General features: G+C 39.6%; 1 protein-coding gene and 3 long non-coding RNA genes across 4 annotated transcripts in view; 2 read left to right on the top strand and 2 right to left on the bottom strand.

The window, feature by feature from the left end:
• The window catches only part of LOC145457805 (uncharacterized), a 569,341-nt gene that overhangs the window by 305,257 nt on the left and 244,310 nt on the right, over positions 1-19,774 (bottom strand). The gene's annotated exons all lie outside the window — the stretch shown is intronic.
• Positions 1-19,774, top strand: part of LOC145457667 (C-type mannose receptor 2-like) — a 312,234-nt gene that overhangs the window by 61,575 nt on the left and 230,885 nt on the right. The gene's annotated exons all lie outside the window — the stretch shown is intronic.
• On the bottom strand, positions 4,390-8,492 carry LOC145434391 (uncharacterized). The gene is made up of 3 exons (XR_013913374.1): positions 8,352-8,492; positions 8,103-8,281; positions 4,390-5,241 (listed from the first exon to the last, which is right to left on the bottom strand). It is a non-coding gene; the product is annotated as an uncharacterized LOC145434391 (long non-coding RNA).
• LOC145434392 (uncharacterized) lies at positions 4,760-6,362 on the top strand. The gene is made up of 2 exons (XR_013913375.1): positions 4,760-4,899; positions 5,275-6,362. It is a non-coding gene; the product is annotated as an uncharacterized LOC145434392 (long non-coding RNA).

The following is a 19,774-nucleotide window of genomic DNA, read 5'->3' as shown; positions in this document are numbered from 1 at the left end:
AAATAATTCAAACATCAAGTTTTAAACTGATTTAGAACTTCACCAATTCCGTATTTTACAACATTTTAAGGTCACATTAGCCCCGGGAACATGTTCGCTTTCACTTGATGTTCATGCCGACTTCGGTGATAACATGCGGCCGATTATTCCGAGCTGACTCCCTAAACCGCGCAATTTGCATGATCATTCGTTTTATATATATATATATTTTGTGGATGGCCGGGTGTCGCTGTTGCCAGGTGTTTTCGTGTAGCGCATTGTATTCGCAGTACGTCTGGTGGTATGAGAAATGATCAGCGTCCGACTCTGAAACACTTGATCTCTCGATATTGTTGAAGAGAAGAATATTGTTTGAGCTGTCACAGTCGTTTTATCCACTGCCCTGGGCACGGATTAATTATCGATTCTTGACGGCAGCACATTTATCTGCGCAAGGCAATTTTACATCGACTCTATCCACCACACTCATTACCTTAAAATTACATGAATAACATCAAGGAGATATTTAATTACGAAGAAACACCCTCAAATGTCACTCTCTAGTACCATACTTGAAAATAGACAGCTGCATAGGCCTACTATACATTTTGCCTTGATTTCAATTTTGAAGATCCACCGGTTTTCCCTATATATTTTTAAAATTTTACCGGTCCGCGAATTAAAAAAGGTTCAGAACCACTGAAGACCGTGCCGGTCGCCAAATGACAGTCACGCCACGAGGACGGCGTCGTATACCCTGCTGGAACCACAACGAATAGAAATTCCTAATGAAGATTACAATTGATAGCATTTCCTGCCATTTGATAATTGTCAACTTCAATTTATCCGAGAGCCAGACGCCACAAACAAAGGAGCCAGGTGTGGTTAAAAACCCTCATGACTCTCCGTAAACACCAAATTGGACAATTTCAAGCACCTGCAGCTGTGTCTAATTAAATCGATATATATATTTGAGGGAGACTGAAAACAGTCACTACTCATGTTGCGAGACAATCATCGATATGTCCAAAGTTAGATGATCATACCTGGCTGGCATTGCATTGCTCGTTCACAGTTACAACAAAAGCGGGACGAGAATAGGATTGTTACATCATCATTAAACAGTGTACGTTCCAGCGTCACACACCAAATTCCAATACTCCATGTTAGAATGTAAACTTTGTCACTTACGGGCCGTTATCTAGGGTTACAATATTTTGAAATCGGAAGAGGAGGTCATTTTTTCAATTTTTTTCATACTTACAATACGGGAGTAAAATCCGGAAAAAATGGTAAATTTACCACGTAATTGTGAACAAACTGTCAACTTTTCGGCTCAACTCGTACGGGACGTATGGTAACCCTACTGTTATTACTTCCAGTCCTTGAGATGCATTAGTATTCCGGTTCCGTGGGATTGTCTTACAGGCCAATCACAAGCACGACCTTCCGCAGATTGTTGTATGTGACGTACGGTGTATATTAAAAATTGAAGCCACTTACGGCTAGGTCGTGAAAGCTGCGAGCCAGAAGTGCATCGATCTCTTTTCATTTGTTTTGATAGGTAGTATTCTGATCAACCTTTTGTCTTCGCGGACCGCGGACCAAAAATAAATAAGTCTTTGGTCAAATTTAGCTCTATCATCTTGAACGCTGCTATACCCTCCATATGTCTTTTTCAAATATTAACAGTAGGCTAGTGATAAATAGAAACGATTTGATTATTCGTGAAAATAGTTTCATACAATATGTAGAAAGTTAGTTTTTTTTAAATATTTCAAATTGAATTCTGCAGCTGCATTTCTTGAAAAAAATGTCCGTGTCTTGAAAATTTTCGTGTTCCATTTAATATGACCGCGAGCCGACAATTAATTTCCATGGAGATATGTGAAAGAGAATAATAATGTTTAACGCTCTCGATGACACCTTCAGGTATGTTCGCAATATATCGGGCACCAATTTTGAAGTTGTTCTCAAATTGCGATTATGCAAATTACTGGAGAAAAATAAATCCGTGGTGGGGGTTCAATCCCTCAGGTACAGATCAGTAAAAAGTCTTTAGGAATCCAAACGACTGTTCACTAATGTACTGAGACCATGGCTGTTGGGTTGGAGTTCGGCTAATTTTCTCTTATTAGAGTCGGAATTTCAGAAATTCCCACCACGCTTTGGAGTTGGAGTCGGGAAAAGTTGCAGGCTCCAGTCGGAGTTTGTCAAAATGCTTCTGACGCTGACTCCGAATCGAGCTTCTTTCGTATGAAAACATTTGCTTTCAAAGGTACCTTCAAATGACCAATAATACCTGAAATTGGATTTGTTTTCACGAACAATCACTGTTTTAGTAACGAAATTGGTAAAATTGGACATCATTCGAAAATTACAATTCAGTTGCCTAGTGTAAACAAATTGCAACAGGCATTTTCGTGGTGCAGTCACAAATTGGTGCAATTTCTGGATTACCATTACAAGCACAGCGAACGCGTTATCCATATTTCAGTATTGTCTGAATCGTTGAGTTGCGACGGCCAGTACGCAATGCGGAGTAAATATATTCCCTTATGACGTTGCTGTTATGTATTTTACATCAATACCGCCTTTAATTGTGTTATGTAGCCTAGTGGCTACTCCCATAGTCTGCGATTTTTGAAGCATTTTTTATGTTTTTCGACTGTAATGGTAATTTACACTAGGTCGATATGCTACATCAGGATTCCATATCTGCCGACATGTAGCAGTGCCCACCTCTAGGCTTCAGTAAAACACCGCTTACGCCAGTGGTTTTTATACTGGGGTCGTTAAAGCGTCTGAAAGCTGCTGTTGGTTAACTGAAAAAAATCGCGCTTTGCGCGATTTGCTTCAAATTCATGGTTTTCGCTCTGTGTATAGTCCGAATTTCATATTGGAGAATTCTCTCATCAACAGTCATAACCTTCTATGCCATCAAACTATCCGTTGGGATTGCTAGCAGTCTGGTTTCATTTTGTGATATGACGATAGGGGGCGCGAAATTTTTCACTGTCTTGAAAGGGGGCGTGTCTAAAAACGTTTGAGAATCACTGGATTACGCGGATCAGATGGCGGGGAAAAGCCTAGATCGGCTGCGTGTGAAGAAACAGGTCGTCAAACCTATCAGCTATTGCATCAGGTGGTATATATTTGCCAGTCTTATTCTAAGGAAATTCTAGGGTCAGTATTTCACCAGAAATGAACCTCGTCACCACACGTCACTGATGTATGCAATGTCTGCAACGCAGGCGTGTTATGCATGTGTACATATTATGTATATGTGCATCACGGCGTTGTCAAATTCGGTGTCGATTCTCAGGTACAAAGTTTTCGACAATCTTCTTCTCAGTAGGTTATGTTATATTCTCAGCATTGACCTTTCTCGGTAATGCCAATTCTCGGTAATGTCCATTCTCGTTCATGTCCATTCTAGGTAATGGTTTTCTCGGTATTGGTATAGAACCGCAGTGTGGTCGATTTTTGCTTCCGTGTCTCGGCTATCATTTGGTGGTCTGCGAAGGTTTACACAGATTACCGTAAGGACTCCCAATGATATTAAAGGTTATGAAGCACTGCACTAGGACTAGCTTGCAAATGCATAATAGGCTGAGGAAGTGCTGTTTTGGTCCTGTCAAATTGAATAAATTATTCAATAGACACTTACGTGACCTTTGACACGAACAAATCAGGTTGCAGCAGGATGTAAACAAACATCAAGCCCGGGCAAACTTACTATGAGCTCTTATGGAAAAGGGTTGAAAAATGAAGGTTTTTAGCAAAATGACATTTAATTGGGGATAGCTGGCTTTGGTGAATGGTAATAACGTTGAGCTAGTACGTATTTGCAGTGTTATAACCTAGAATAAACCTGAATGGTGGCAAGCAACCATCAGCACGGTATGTCCAAATGAATGGATTTCTGACAACTTTTCGGATGAAACAACTGTTGCGGTGTTATCATTAGTCGTAAACAATACTATAGGATTGTCGTACCGAATAGCATGTATTAGAGGAATCTTGAGTCAGGATAGGTGGGGTATTCATTATGTGTGCTCGGTGTTATATGCGTTCTATTTAGGGAATCATATACGGAACAGTCTGTATCACTATCTAGCAAATTATACTGTTACACTCAGGGTTGTAATGACTCGAGTCATGACTCGACTCGAGTCACGATTTTATGATGACTCGACTCATTTTCTTAAAATACGGAAATGACTCGACTCGAATCAATCTGTGTATTGACTTGACTTGGACTCGAGTCATTGTGCATGTCTCGAGACTCTGACGGCCAAGACCGACATTTCATTGTAATTTCGAAGAATAGTAAAGTAACCACACTATTGGGATTTCGTCTATTGGTACTGATACTTGAAAACGCGACCAGAAACTGCTAAAAATGAGGAAAATTAGTATTATAAATGCGAACCATTCGATATCACCAAACTGAGTTATAAAAAGTGGATTCAGCAAGATTTAGCAACTGATCAGTCGACACAATAACTTGGACTCGACTCGAGTCATGGTGGACTCGGCCCTCTGATCGCTGACTTGGACTTGACTCGGTGGTGAATTGAAAATGACTCGAGTCAAAACTATAAACGTGTGATTGACTTGTGACTTGGTTACAACCCTGGTTACACTGGACACTTGTCTGCATATTCTATAATCAACATGTTACTATAATATATGTCTTAGGCAACATGATCCGACCACAGCTGAAATTGCCATTTTTTGTTCTAGCTCATGTATTGAATCCATCAGGATAAATGCCGGATAAACACAGCAGCTAAACTGCTAATAGCCTACCTACGGGTGAAACTTGGAGATTGCTACCCAGAACGTTCCTGGTGTGCGCTTCTACCTTTCCCAGAGCCAATAACATGCATGGAAGAATGTAAAATCTGGATAAAGGCATGTGGACTTCCTTATAGTCATCTGAATTCTCATTTTATTGATAAAATGACGTATGTATTATTGTACCAAAAATATTGAATCGTCACATAATTTAGTAGATAGAACAATGAGTCCAAACTGATATGCAGTCACACCGCTTTCGTTGTTGATGCCACAATCGACTTGGTGTGTGTCTCATATTATTCCGCTCCAGTGTTGTTGCTTGATGGTGTAAAATGGATTGAAATTGTTGAAAGCAATATATTCAATGATAAGATGGATAGTTGATGACATTGGTAGGGGTCGACATGAGTCGCACGAGCACGCCTTGATGGGTGCCTGTACAGCAGTGTTGTTGCTCTGTAAAATAAACATATTATATATTTTATGCAGGCTTGATGGATATCCTTTATGACGCTGCAGAAAGAGGAAGTAGAGGGATAAAACGCAAGAAAATCAAATTTCTGGAAGAAGTATAGAAGCACAAAACAGGAAACTCTTCCAGGAAAATTACAAATTGACGGACAATTATTGCTAGTGAAGTTCAGCTCTCAGAGCACCATAGTGTCAAAAGATGTGGAGAAGCTGATGAAATTTTATACTGGACTACATTAAATTCTTTCTGAATTGCCCGACTTATCCTACTGACGTCAAATTCCTATTATTGTAGTAAGCATAGTATTAAACCATTAGGTGAATCGTATGTAACTGCTTCATTAAATTTCGATTTGGCTATGTAGAGATGTGGTTCTTAAAAATGCAGCATTTGCATCCATTCGCGAATTCTCAAATCTAGAATGATTATTGACTGTACTGAACTGATGAAGACAAACCCCGCCGTGCTCACAATATCTTTGTCTATAAATCACATACAACTTTGAAAGGATTGATGGATTGTGGTGTACTAACTTTTGTGCGAGAACCAGTGTTGGTATGACTCGAGTCATGACACTTTGCTAAAATGACTTGACTTGGCATGTCAGAAATGTGGATTGACTAGTGACTCGGAGCAAAATTCATGAGTCAATTTCAAGTCCTCAAGTCATCGGTGTCAATAAAAACCACTGTATCTTGCACACTGTATGTTCGGACTGTTCACGAAACGCTGGTGAGAGTGACCAACCAACCCGTGAGAGTGACCAACCATTCAATGATCGAGCGTTTTACAGAGCCTTCATTGTTCTCTCACAAATATATTTTTATCGCAAACGACTCTTACAGCTTACGTTGTCGTAAACTAGTATACCGTAGTAAAGTAATTTAATAGCAAAATGTCTATTTCTGTTCTACATTTTTACCGTAACCAAATGTCTTGTTTTATTGAAATTGATTGGAATATAGGCTAGTTTATATAGTCCTTAACCATTGACGAAGGCTCGAATTGTATCATATCAATTTGTAAATGGGTAATGTATTGCATCTTATCAATTCATTTCTCTATTCTCTATTTTGGATGTTAACTATAAACTGAGGCTATGCAATCACGTAGTTTAGCAGTTCTACGTATACGTGAGCGACACAGCGCCTTCTTGTGTGTATAACTCTGTATTCGTTCATTGGTGTGTGTGACTTGACTCGTGGCTCGACTTGACTCGAGTCAAAATGTGCAATGACTCGAAATGACTTGTGACTCGAAGGTAGTGACTTGATCCCAACACTGGCGAGAACTATTCACATGGAGCTATGGTGCACTAAGAGATGCTATCATGGCAGAAAAGGGATTCGCAATTGAGCCTGAAATCAAGAAATTAAATCTAGATTTTATATTCCTGCACATGATTTGGCACATCGTCAAATGTCGGGGCCAAACTGTTCCGCAACAAGAAAGATGACGAGACATCATATTCATATTAAACAACTGATCGGAAGAATCAAGGAGTGTGAAATTTTGTCCGGTGTCATAATATGCAGCATTGTCTATCAACTAACCGAATATGGACTAATTGCTTACTCTAATTCAAGATTAGAAATGAATGACGCAACATATTCAGCATTTGTGCAAATTCAGTTCCATTGTGAATATTGTAATGACTAATAGCATGCTACAGATCCTAATTGCATGGTGCCATGGTCAGTGTGTGCCAACAGTGCATGTCTATACCAGTGTTGGGATCAAGTCACTACCTTCGAGTCATTGCACATTTTGACTCGAGTCAAGTCAAGTCAATCGATTTTCAAAGGTGACTCGAGTCAGGTCAAGTCACTCGATTTTTGGAGGTGACTCGAGTCAAGTCGAGTCAAGTCAAGTCAAGTCACGAGTCAAGTCACATTTCAAGTCAAGTTGCCTTTTCGATGTATGTATGAGGAATGATTACGTCACTGCAATTTGCTAGCTGTCTGAAATACAGTTTGAGTGGTCATTGGTCATTGATTTCGAACCGATGAACGAATATAGAGTTAAATATACACGCAAGAAGGCGCTTTATCGCTCACATATACGTAGAACTGTGAAACTACGTAATTGCATAGCCTCAGTTTATAGTTACCAGCCAAAATAGAGAATAGGGAAACGAATTGATAAGATGCAATACGTTACCCATTTACAAATAGATATGATACCATTCGAGCCTGTGCCCATGGTTGAGGACTATATAAACTATATTCGACTTCAATTTCAATAAAACAATCGGTTTGGTTAAGGTAAGATGAGAACAGAAACAGACATTTTGCTATTCTATTACTTTACCACTAGAGTTACGACAACGTAAGCTTTAAGCTTCGATCACTTCGTTTGCAGTCAATCTATTTGTGAAAGAACAATCGAGGCTCGGTGAAATGCACGCTTATTGAATGATTGGTCGCTCTCAGTCACAGGGGTTACACAAGCGTTTCGCGAACAATCCGAACATATCCAAGATAAAGTGATTTTTATTGACACCGATTAGGCTACTTGATGACTTGAAATTGACTCGTGAATTTTGCTCCGAGTCACGAGTCAATCCACATTTCTGATACGCCGAGTCAAGTCAAGTCAAGTCATTTTGGCAAAGTGACTCGAGTCAAGTCAAGTCATGCGAAAAAGGTGACTCGAGTCAAGTCATGACTCGAGTCATCCCAACACTGGTCTATACATACTATATTCCAGTGGTGTGGTGTGCATTGAATCTCATGTAGATGCCCAATTTGTTGAATAAACAGTTCTCCAGGTACAGATGTTGTAGGATTATTTGTGTTTGGTGTAATGTTATAAAATCGAAGACACCAGACACACCAAAATCTACCTAGAGGCAGGAGTTGATGGGTTGCGAGTACGGTCAAGAGATGGCTTGGCAATCACGATCGAGCTCACTGATGCTGACGCAAATCACAATGTATGTCTTTCAGCCCTTGTAGCTTCAGGTGTTGGATTGTCTTGATCCTTGCATAACTGCATATGCATGAGAGCATATCAGAACCTAATCTGAAAATAAAACCATGGTTACAATATCTATTGCATGAGTCTCTGAAGAAATGCCTTTTTCCTTACTTACCCTGTCTTACAAGTGCAAGACGAATCAATATTAGATTTTCCGAGATATTTCCATCAGGTGTGGTATCTCACTTTTCTGCAAGTTTTTTCTGCGATAACATTGGCTGTTCACGAGAATATTGCTTCCACAATAAGAGTGGATTGTCTCCTCAATCTTTATCCCTAAGTCGTGTACGTAGCTTCGTAGCTTTCTCCGCGGTGTTAGAAGAAAATACTGTCCCACTCAAATCCGAAAATCCGATAGAATATCCATAGCTTTCAATCAATATATACCAAAATTGTACTGTGTGGCAGCGGCTATATTTAACATATATTTCTGAACAGGAGATATTATGCTTGGAGATTTTACTCGTGCCCTGAGCCTATGAAATCGTCAAGTATGCATTACCACAATCCGATAGTATAGTATACATCAATCGTTGCTTAATCCTAAAAGTTGTCAAAACTCCATGCATTTGGACACACCATGCTGATGCGTACTTGCCACCATTCATGTTCAAATTGTTCATTCTAGATTAAAACGCTGCATCTACATACTAGCTCTGCGCTATTACTATTCATCAGGTCCAGCCATCCCCAATTCAATGTAATTTTGCTAAAAACCTTCATTTTTCAACCCTTTTCCATAAGAGCTCATAGTAAGCTTGCCCGGGCTTGATGTTTGTTTACATCCTGCAGCAACCTGATTGGTTCGTGTCAAAGGTCACGTAAGTGTCTATTGTGTACTGAAAATGTCTGCCCCCAAGAGTCTCTCCAAATGTTTCGCAATAAATATCCACCAATGTTTTAGAGTGATGGATATCGTAATGTTTAAGCGTCCGGCTTCTTGATCGGTAAGTCGTGGGTTCGATCCCCGGCCGGGTCAGACCAAAGACCTGATTAGTAGCACTGGTATCCATGACTTCCCTGCTTGACGCTTATGCATTACTGGGATAGGATGGAGGGGTGGTGCAAGACTTAGAGAACCATATAAGGCTATATCTGTACCTTCCTTGTCCAGCTGCACGTGCACATCATGCACTCATGGTATGCATCAGACATGGGGTAATCGCGATTAGTAATCGTAATCGATTACGACGATTACAGCATTTTCAAGTAATCGTAATCGCAATCGATTACATTCGAAAAATTTCCGAAGTAATCGTAATCGTAATCGACTACTTCGCATATCTAATCGATTTCTTAGTGAAAGAACGATTACTTTTTATTTGTACAAGGACTATGACATAAACTGAACATTCGTGAATAAGGAAGAGATATTATACCAGGTTCGCGATAGCACACACGTCTGATTTACAAATGCTATTGCTCATTATTACGTCAGAAGTAGCCAATTAGCTTTGCTCGTCATTGCGTAAGAAGTATAGTATCCACAGTAAATAGATATTCGATGTACGTAGCCTACATTAGTGCGGTTGTAAGAACTCCCGCCGTGCTGTATATCAGATTATCAACACGTTCCATACGCCACTGCCTCGCAGCAGGATAATTAATCTCCATTCTGCCTAGTTTAAAATAGTGACTTATGTATTGATGATTGGCTATGCTTAGTTAAACGCAGTCTGACCGTTGCTTCGGGCGAGCAGTAGGCCTATGTACTACGTACGTACACCGGACAAAGATTTGAAATTTTGTACTCGCCAAAGGAAGCATGTAAAAATCAACAGCTAATGATATATAATCATAACCGAGCCGTCTTTGCCGTTTCTTGTAACGGCAGCTTGCAGTACATTATCTGTATGAAGTTGAAGGCAGAATTTTATGTTCGTTTCATCGGGCCCCGGCTTTGAAACGGGCGTCAATCGTTATTTCACAATTCTTTACTCAACATTGGGACCTGCAGCCATGGCCATGGGCTTCAATATCATGTTAACGTGGGTGGTAGCTAGAATCTGGACCTGAATAGCAATTCGTCCCCCAGTTCAAACGTTGGTCTTTGGCCCCATCCCCCATAGGGTGGTATTTCCAAGTTGAAGACTGAATTTCGTCAATATTAGTAATTGCATTATATTACTATTAATTTTTAATCTTCTCTCAGCCCCGATGGTCAGATTTACCTGTAGAGCTGGGAGCAAGTAATTCATACTTATACGTCCGGTATTTTGTTATAATTACTTTGGTTTATGTTGTTAATTCGTGACCTCCGGTCTGTTATATGGTCAAAAGATATTGAAGTGGCGCAAGAACTTTGGTGAGACGCACACGCACACTCACACAAATTGTCATGTCTTTAAAACTCTCTGGGTGCCCCGGGTGGCATTTGTGTTATGAGCTCAGATTGGAAGGACCGGACTATTAGTCACGTCCACCCAGCGTGGCTATTGACAATGGACACATACCCAAAGTTTCGACCAAGGTCCTTCTTTAGTAGCACACTTCGTGAAGTCGCATGTTGGTCGAAACTGCGTATGGCTTTTGGTGTGTCGTGGCAAGGTATTGAGTGGCACCTAAATGCCTATTACTATAAATTACGGTTGCATTTAAAACAAAAATCAATTTAAAACAGACATGTTTAAAACAAGGCCCTTGTTTAAAAAATGTTTTTTTTAAACCTCAACGTCACGAATATAAAATTGTGACGTCCTAGTGGATTGAGATTGACAATTGAAAATATAGGGTAAATATAGCTCATTTGACGAAATATCTGGACCATAACTGTTGAACAGACTATTTTGAGGGTTCCAACCATCCCATATCGATCTACGTCGGCCAAATCGGGTGGTAATTGTCCGTAGGCTCATACAAAAATTTTTTTGGAAAGTGTTTACACAATTATGGCATAATGTTACAACTTTAAAAACATAATTTAGTTTGTTTTAAAGCCTTTCTTTATAAAACACTGTTTAAAATATGTTTTAAACAACCGTTTGTTTTAAATGCAACCCTACTATAAATAAGGTATGCTTTGTTTTAGGAGGAGACGTATTCATTTCTAAATCAAGCTATCCAGAGAGAATTTTCAAGTTGATCAAATCTCTCGAAAAGACAGTATAATTTATGTTGGTTTACGAAATACTTTTGAGTCCCCTTCGATCTCGCTCCCCACCCTATTGGGAAATTTGGGGGGGCGGCGGTTATTGAGCTGGCAAGAATGCAAATCGTTGGGTGCGATAAATCGACTACTATAAAAATGGACAATCGGTACATCATGACGTAACAAGCCAATGACGCATCTTTTTTTAAGGAAGATTGTTATCTCATTAGGCCTTTTCAGCGCAATCCCTATATTGTCTTCCGATATAACTTCTAAGATGCAAAATAAATGTAATCGTGAGTAATCGTGATTACTTTTCCAATGTAATCGTAATCGTAATCGACTACTTCCTGATTTTGCTGTAATCGTAATCGTAATCGTAATCGCGTCATTCAGAAGTAATCGTAATCGCAATCGATTACATTCATGAAGTAATCACCCCATGTCTGGTATGCATATGCACAGATCGTGTGTATGTCTATAGTGAGTCGGTGTATATGCCGCCAAAACATCAAGGACAAAAATAAACTACGTCCTTTCCTTTCCTAGTTGTGTGAAATCATATTTATATTGGTCTGTTCCTTCCTGTTGATGCGCAGTTGATTTTGTGCATCAGTAATCTGTAGTAATGTATTAGACGTGTAATTAGATGCGTAATTTCGTAGGTTTTTGTTTTTGCACCTCAGCAGTTATTTGAGCGTCCCCGAAGACATACAGATTACCGAATGGGTTTCTCACATTAATAAAGTTTAAGAGCCATTGCTGTCGATGGACTAACCGACACGTGCGGCCATGTTAATCCTGAATAGGCCTAGACTAATCGTTCTCAAGCGGGGTTCGTGGACCTGAGGAGTTCGCGAAACCTCTACATTTACAACATGATTGTTAGTCTAATTTGTAATTTGTAAGCTAAGGAAATCTCAAGTTAGTTGGCCATCTTGACAACTGCTACAACTTAAGTAGGCCTACTCATCTCACCAGAATCACCGAGTGAGTTAAAATATACTATACTGAGCGAACTCATTTGTGAAAAAAGCTGGAATATAGCTTAATCAGGGTAACTTCGCGTTGGTTGCAAACCATTTGCGATTTGAAGTTGTCAGTCTCAGCACATTAGTGAAAATACGTTTGAAATATAAATTCTTAGAGTTTTTCCATAATGTATACGGGAGGGGGGGAACCTCCCACTACGGATTCATTTTTTTTCTCAAATGATATACATATTATCACTATTATTTCAGAAAAAGTTCAATATGAGCCCGACGTGATATGTGTTCATTAACATTATGTTTTTCCATTTTGGCACCCAATATGTTGCGAACATGCATGCATAAAAGTATCTTCGGAAGCGTTACACGTTATCATTTTCTTTCACCTATATCCGTAGAAATTGGTTTGCGGCTCACGTTCATATTAAATCGAACGCGCGGATTTTCAAGACATGAACACGAATTTTAAAAAATTCAGCTGTAGAATTCGAATTGAAATAATAAAAAAAGTTCCAAAACCTTTTACATGTAGGATATTAATTTAATGAAAAATCATTTTTTTCCAGTTTATCACGAGCTTATTGTTAATATTTGCAAAAGTCATATGGAGGTACACGATGATACAGCTAAATTGAACGATGACTTAAGAGTCCGCGGTCCGCGAAGACGAAAAGGTTCACTTCTGGTTCGCAGCTTTCACTACCTAGCCATGAGTGGCTTCAATATTTAATATAAACCATACATGGCATACAATCTGCGGCAGTCGCGCTTGTAATTGGACCGCAAGACAATCCCATCGAACCGCAAATCTGATGTAAATCAAGGACTGGAAGGGATAACGGTCCATAGCGGACAAAGCTTTCATTTTAACATGGACTGCAGGAATTTGGTTTGTCACGCAGTTTAATGATGATGTAACAATCGATTCTCGACCCCTTTTTGATGTAATTGTAAACGAACAAAGAAATGTCAGCGAAGTATGATCATTTAGCTTTGTGAAATATCAATATCATGATTGTCTCGAAACAAGAGTAGCGACTGTTTTCAGTCTCCATCAAATATACAATGATTTCACACACCTCAGTTAAGAAGACACAGCTGCGGGTACTTGATATGGCCCCCTTTAGTCTTTACAGAAATTCATGACGCTTTTTTATACACACCTGGCTCTTTTGTTTATGGCGTATAGCTCTCCGATAAATAGAAAATTTACCATTATCAAATAGCAGGAATCGCAATCAATTGTAATCATCAGTAGGCTAGGCTAACAATTTCCATTCGTGGTGGTTGCTGCATGGTATACGACGCATTTCATCGTGGCGTGACTACAGCTTGATGACCGGTATGATCTAGTTGACGCAGGGATGCACATTAGGGTTATGACAAAATAAAACTTTTTTTGCCTGTAGCAGGAATTGATGAACATTTTGGCATAAATTAATAAAATTATAATCATTTTGTTCAAATCGAAAAAAATGTCCCGCACAAACTAATATCAATTTTCGACACTGGTCCAAATATGGAAAAAATTTAAAATTCAAAGATATTCTTTGCTACAAATTTAATCTTCAAATATATGTCCTTTTACACTTATTGTAAAGTTCATTCATCAATTTGACTTCCCTTTCTGTTATTATGTTAGTGCCAGGGACATCTACGACGGACATATCCGACTTTCAATGGGGTTTTGGGGCACTTTATCGCAGCAGGACATTCGACCGCAAAGATAGCAGCAAATAATCTTTGGTATATTCTAGAGCCCGACCGATATTGGATTTTTGGGTGGATACCGATAAAACCAATATCTCACACCTTAGCCGATAACCCCAATACATTCAGCCGATATTCAAAAGAAGTTGGATGTATACATATCAGCACATTTTCAAATCTTCAGAGGGCATTTATTTGAACATCTTTACAGCCATTGTTATACTTGAACATGAAATGAACTAGGAAGGCTGCATCTGGACACCTGTAAAGTGTAAGCTATATGAAATATATCAATATGCTCAGTCTAGCGATCGAAGACTATAGTTTTCTGGCTTCCTTCATCCATGTTGTGACGTCACACGCAAATTGCCGTTGATTTTTCAGCTCCAATGGCCGATACCGATAATTCTTTCAAAGTGTGATATCGTCTCGATATTATCGACGAACCGATAATCGGTCGGGCTCTAGTATATTCCATCTTTAGACATCTGGTTAGAATAACAGTCTTCCTGACACGCATTTACGATGAATAGGCATCTCCAGAGTTATTCTCTATCTGGGGAAGTGGAAGTACGCAATAATGGCCCTTGAGCACCCTCTCGCATTGCGTAGAGATGGAAGTTTATGCCATTTGATCAGTGGTAATCTATACTATTTTCTTTGAAAGAACGGCATGTTCTGCACATGCCATAGATAAACTTAAAATTATCCCTACATCCTCGGTTTTCTAATATTTTCATCTGAAATTCGTGCTTGGTGGATTGCATCTAGTTTTCGTAGTGTTTTACCACATCATCTCCGAATTTGTAGCTGATAGTTAGATTTCTTGAAGACGTTGGATCGAAGAACTCTAATATATGCTTTAAGAATCGATAATATGATGTTGGCAAGGGATATGAAAACCCATGCTCATCATTGCATTTGGCAGTTTCGAAACAACGCCATTCTGCCGTCCAGTATCAACAGATGCTATGGTGTCACATATGATATATGAGATTTTCAAATTTTCCAGTACATCATATTCTTCTAGGCGGTTTTCTAGACCGCTGAAAATATCTAGAGTTGTTCTACTTTCGCCTTTTCGAACACCCAGTTTGATTTGTGCCAGACAAATTGAAATTATACGCTATATACAGTCTACATCTAAAATCGGAATTATTAATTATTTAATAATTATTTAATATTGACTGTAAACAAGAACACGATAGGAATAATTCAATCTGGGCGATCAAAATGTACCAAAATACTATTTTAAATCTTCGCAATTGGAATTGGGTCAGTTAAATCCAAATCAGTCGATAATTGAATTATATAGTCTGTATCTATAAAAGAAAGCCTATCCTCCATACAGTGAAAACTGGAAAATTTTTGTGCAGGAGGTTTTTGTTCAAACAGTCTTAACTTTTGTGAGTTTTGAAATCAGGACACAAAAGCTCATCATTTGTGACTACAGGACACACAAAATTTTGAAATTTTTTTCTAGTCATAACCCTAATGCACATTCCGGTTCGTTTTGACAACTTTCTATCTTTTTATTTCATTGCAATCTCGTGATGTTTTGAAACGTCGAATTGTTACTAGAACGAACCAGAATATAGGCTAATATTGCAGGATTAAGGCAACACTGCCTACTAAGAGACACATATCCCAACAGTCAGGACTGCCACACCCAAAACCCAAATAAACGAGCTCGAATGGGGCCATATATCATTTTATGAATGAACATGAAGTGTACGTTATTCTTTTGAAAATGTATGCAAGTTTTTAAATTTTTTCCTGACGCGCGTGATTTAAAGTTCCGAACTGTTTTGATTATTGGCCACAAAAGAATACGCATGGTCTATCTATTGAAATAGGCATTTGAGCGTCGGACATTACCAAGCCACGATATACGAAGCCGTATGAAGTTTGGACCAGCATGAGACTCCGAGAAGTGTGCCGAAAATATCGTCAGCTAGAAAACCTTGGCCGAAAACCGTAAACTTTGATTTAAATATGTTGAATTGTCCAGGTTATTGAATGGCTGGCGCGGAATCTTCCTGCCGTGGCAATCTGAACCCCACAGGAAAAACGATATCTCGAAAATTCTTATTTGCCAGTAAAGGGATAACAATTTTGGATCGTGTGCTTTTTTTAGTTTAATGATTTGTTGCGCCGATAGCAGACGATATATATAAACTTAAAACCTTGGTAACTTTCACACCCTATTTAACGTCCACTTGCGAATGAATATAACTTTATTAGTTACACGAGCTTTCGGAGCGCCGCTCCTTCATCGGGTGTTAAAGCGAAAGTAACACAAAAAGCGCAACGCAAAGAGATTTTCAATTTGAACATGTGCATATAATGACATCACAGGGAATAAGAATTTTTAGATTCCAAAGTCGCGTACCCTGCTTTATGACGTCATAGACACTAATATCAAGTTTATATTCGAAATGTATACAGCAGTGGTCGGGAACCTATGGCTCTTTTGGTATGAGATATGGCTCTTTGCCAGATACTATATTTTTGTATTGAATTGACTAATATTGCAGCAACTTTTTAGTAAATTTTCATCACGGCCAGAATAATTATTACCGTGACAGTATAATCATGTCTTTGAGAGGCAAATGCAATGCCGTATTCAGGTTTAGGGGCTCGAGCCCCTCTTTCAAAATCCTCAAATTCAAGTTGCTGCCGCGCCAGCAGCCAATATCACTCGCCAATTTGATGTAGCCGACTCGAAATCTTGGATTGGACGAGACGTTGATTGATCAGAGAGAATAGCAGTCAAGGCGACGTTCAAATGACAACGCAGTTTTCAAATACGCATCTAGTCTTCCTGATCTACGTCGCGAAATGAGCTGCCGTGTACGTTACGTTCACAATTACAAACTCGAATGACAAACAACGTCATAGTATCCACGTTCTTGATTGGTGAGTAGCTCTGTAGTACCGGCGATTGCAGGCGTGTAGCGCAACGTTATGTCACTGCCGTGTTCTTTCAAAATTGAGAAGTCGACCAGTATATATTTAGATTTTCGGAATCGCTATACAGTTTCATTCGGTTAATATCAGTTACAATAAATTGAAAGCTATTCACGATGAATTGTTTACCAATGGCGAAGCTTGACCAGACCTTGCGGCCGTAGGCCTACCTTTCGATTTGCGATTTATTTTCGAACTATATATATGCAAATTGTGTGATTTTCGGAGAAAAATGATGATAATCTTGTCATTCATGAACTGAAAATCGATAAAAAATACCACTAGTAATTGAACGTTTCACAATTTTCGTTTACTCATCTGACGACAGTTGAGGCTCACTTGCTTCCCCTGACCCGACGTCACTGATGTATCACAGCTAAGACTGGGTATGGATATATACTGTTGTAGTGAACATGTTTCGCTCCACCTACCCATGTGATCATGTGATGTTCTCGCATATGAAGTAGCATAACGACCAACCTATACGTTCTCGTAACACAAGTTTAAAGATTAAGCTTAAATAAGGCAACCAGCATGACCAATATGAGTTTTTACGGAGAAAATGTGGCGCAAACGACGAATCCCATATAGCTAGAATTAGGGCTACGAATTTTAATTGTGACGTAACAGTTGATTGACCTGTATGGCTCTTTGAAAGTTAAAATAAAAAAAATACGACCTATATGGCTCAAAAGGTTCCCGACCTCTTGCATACAAGAAGCTGTGTTCCTAAAATTAGGTTTGGATAAGGTGTTTATAGGGTAATTCACATGCACAAAAGATGTCAAGTCAAGCATTCATGGTGTAGTGAGACATACATCCTTTATCTATATTCAGCCTTTGTCGGAAAGTATCAAATTTGTCTATATATATTTTGCTCAGTAGCCTTGCGGAGGGTATAGGCAATCAACGTATTGGTCGGCAACACTTAAACGACACCTGATGCAAATAAATGCCAGAACCATGTTGCACTAAGCAGGACCGTAACTGCCGCACCCAAACCCCCCAATTGGGGGGGGGCGAGCAGAGAGGACAAGAAATTGATAGCAATTCTCGATCTTATTGACCGATTTTATTATCGATCATTGAAAATTTTCACGCCTGGCGCGTGCTCACTAAACAGTACTATTAATTACGTGGAAAAAGCGAACAACGTGATGGAGGGGGGACAGTCGGTTTATCACCATATGGGAGCCCAAGACCCAAGTTCTTTTGGGGTCTGACGAAGTGCTGTGTTCGTTCCTTCCTACATGTATACGCCCGAATATGTTTAATTATTATTATTGAGTGGTCCTACCTTTTCAAACCCACCTCATTCCGCTCTACCGGTAAATCTTAATACGAGAGCAGAGAAAGGATAAAAATTGATAGCAATATACATGCAATCTCGATCATACTGACCGATTCAACCATTAATTTAAAAAAATTTCGCGCTTGCCGCGGTTAGACGAGACAATGTTACTCACACTTAATCTAGATCAGTGGTTCCCAACCTTTTTCGACTCATCGCCCCCCAAATATTGGGAACCGAAAAATATGCATACAGACTGAAATCACCGGCGAGTCGACTAGGAAAAATGTCATTTTTTCGGCTCGACCTCGAAATTACAATTTTCCAGCTAAATTTTGGTGAGTTGAATAACAAAAAAGTTGATTTCTCCGACTTGATTCCAATAGGACTGTAACAGCACTTCGTCCCCCCCCCCCCAATATGTTGGTCTTGACCCCCTCCATAGGGCGATAAAGCAAACTTCTGCACCCCTCAGACCCAACTCTCCCGATACCTCTTTACCGTTACTTCTCAGTACAAATTGTTGGACTCTTAGTTAATCGGCTTGATTCGCGCGAGGCGCGAAAAACTTTTATCATTCATGATTGAATCGGTCAATATGATCGGGAATTGCATATAATTGCTGGTAATTTTTTTATCCTCTCTCTGCTCATGTATTCAGATTTACCGGTAAAGTATAGTGAGGTGTCGTGAAAAATGTAAGGCGCGTAAATAATAATTCATCATATTCGGGCGGACCCGTGGGTATAACGACTTCGTTACGTAATGGCATTTCGTGGCCTGTCTGCTATGTCAAAAGATATTCAAATCGCCTTTACGTACTAAACTAAAAGACGCACACGATTCCAAATTGGTATTTCTGCACTGTCAATTAATTTTTCTCTGCGAGATGGCGTTTTTTGTGGGGTTCTGATTGCCAGGACAGGAACATTTGACGTCAGCCATTTAGGCGCCTATGGACAATTAAATATATAGTCTATGTATATCGTATATATATCGAAGTCGGTCAGCATAAAGGCAGTCCTTTTCCGCCAAGGTTTTCTCGTTCTGGCACACTTCTCGGAGTCGCATGTTACATGGCCTGAAACTTCATATGTCTTGCTGCATCATGGTGTGATAATGGCTAACGCCGAGATGACCATTTCTATACCTCATGCGTATTATTCCTTGGAGGAAGGGTATCCAATAAGCAAGAAATACGTTACCACGAAATGGCGCGAAGCGCGAATTTTTTTTGAAAAAGTTGCCTGAATTTCCAAAATAATACACTCTAATTAATGTTAATTCACGAAAAAATTGTGGACCCCTTCGAGCTCGGGCCCCCCATCTAAATTGGGGGTTTTGGTGTGGCGGTTACGGTCATGGACGCCAATATAGCCATTTCAACGCGCCATCGCCCCCTATCGCCCCCTTCGTCTGTTTTCGCCCCCTATCACCCCTTTCGCTATTTTCGCCCCCCCTGGACCGACAAATCGACCCCTGGGAGGCGA

Source organism: Botryllus schlosseri, chromosome 2 (assembly GCF_051294905.1).
Source record: "Botryllus schlosseri isolate E-star chromosome 2, Bs_hap1, whole genome shotgun sequence".
Lineage (NCBI taxonomy): Eukaryota > Metazoa > Chordata > Ascidiacea > Stolidobranchia > Styelidae > Botryllus > Botryllus schlosseri.
The sequence above is the reverse complement of the archived record's forward strand: the minus strand, read 5'-3'. Positions and strand labels throughout refer to the sequence as shown.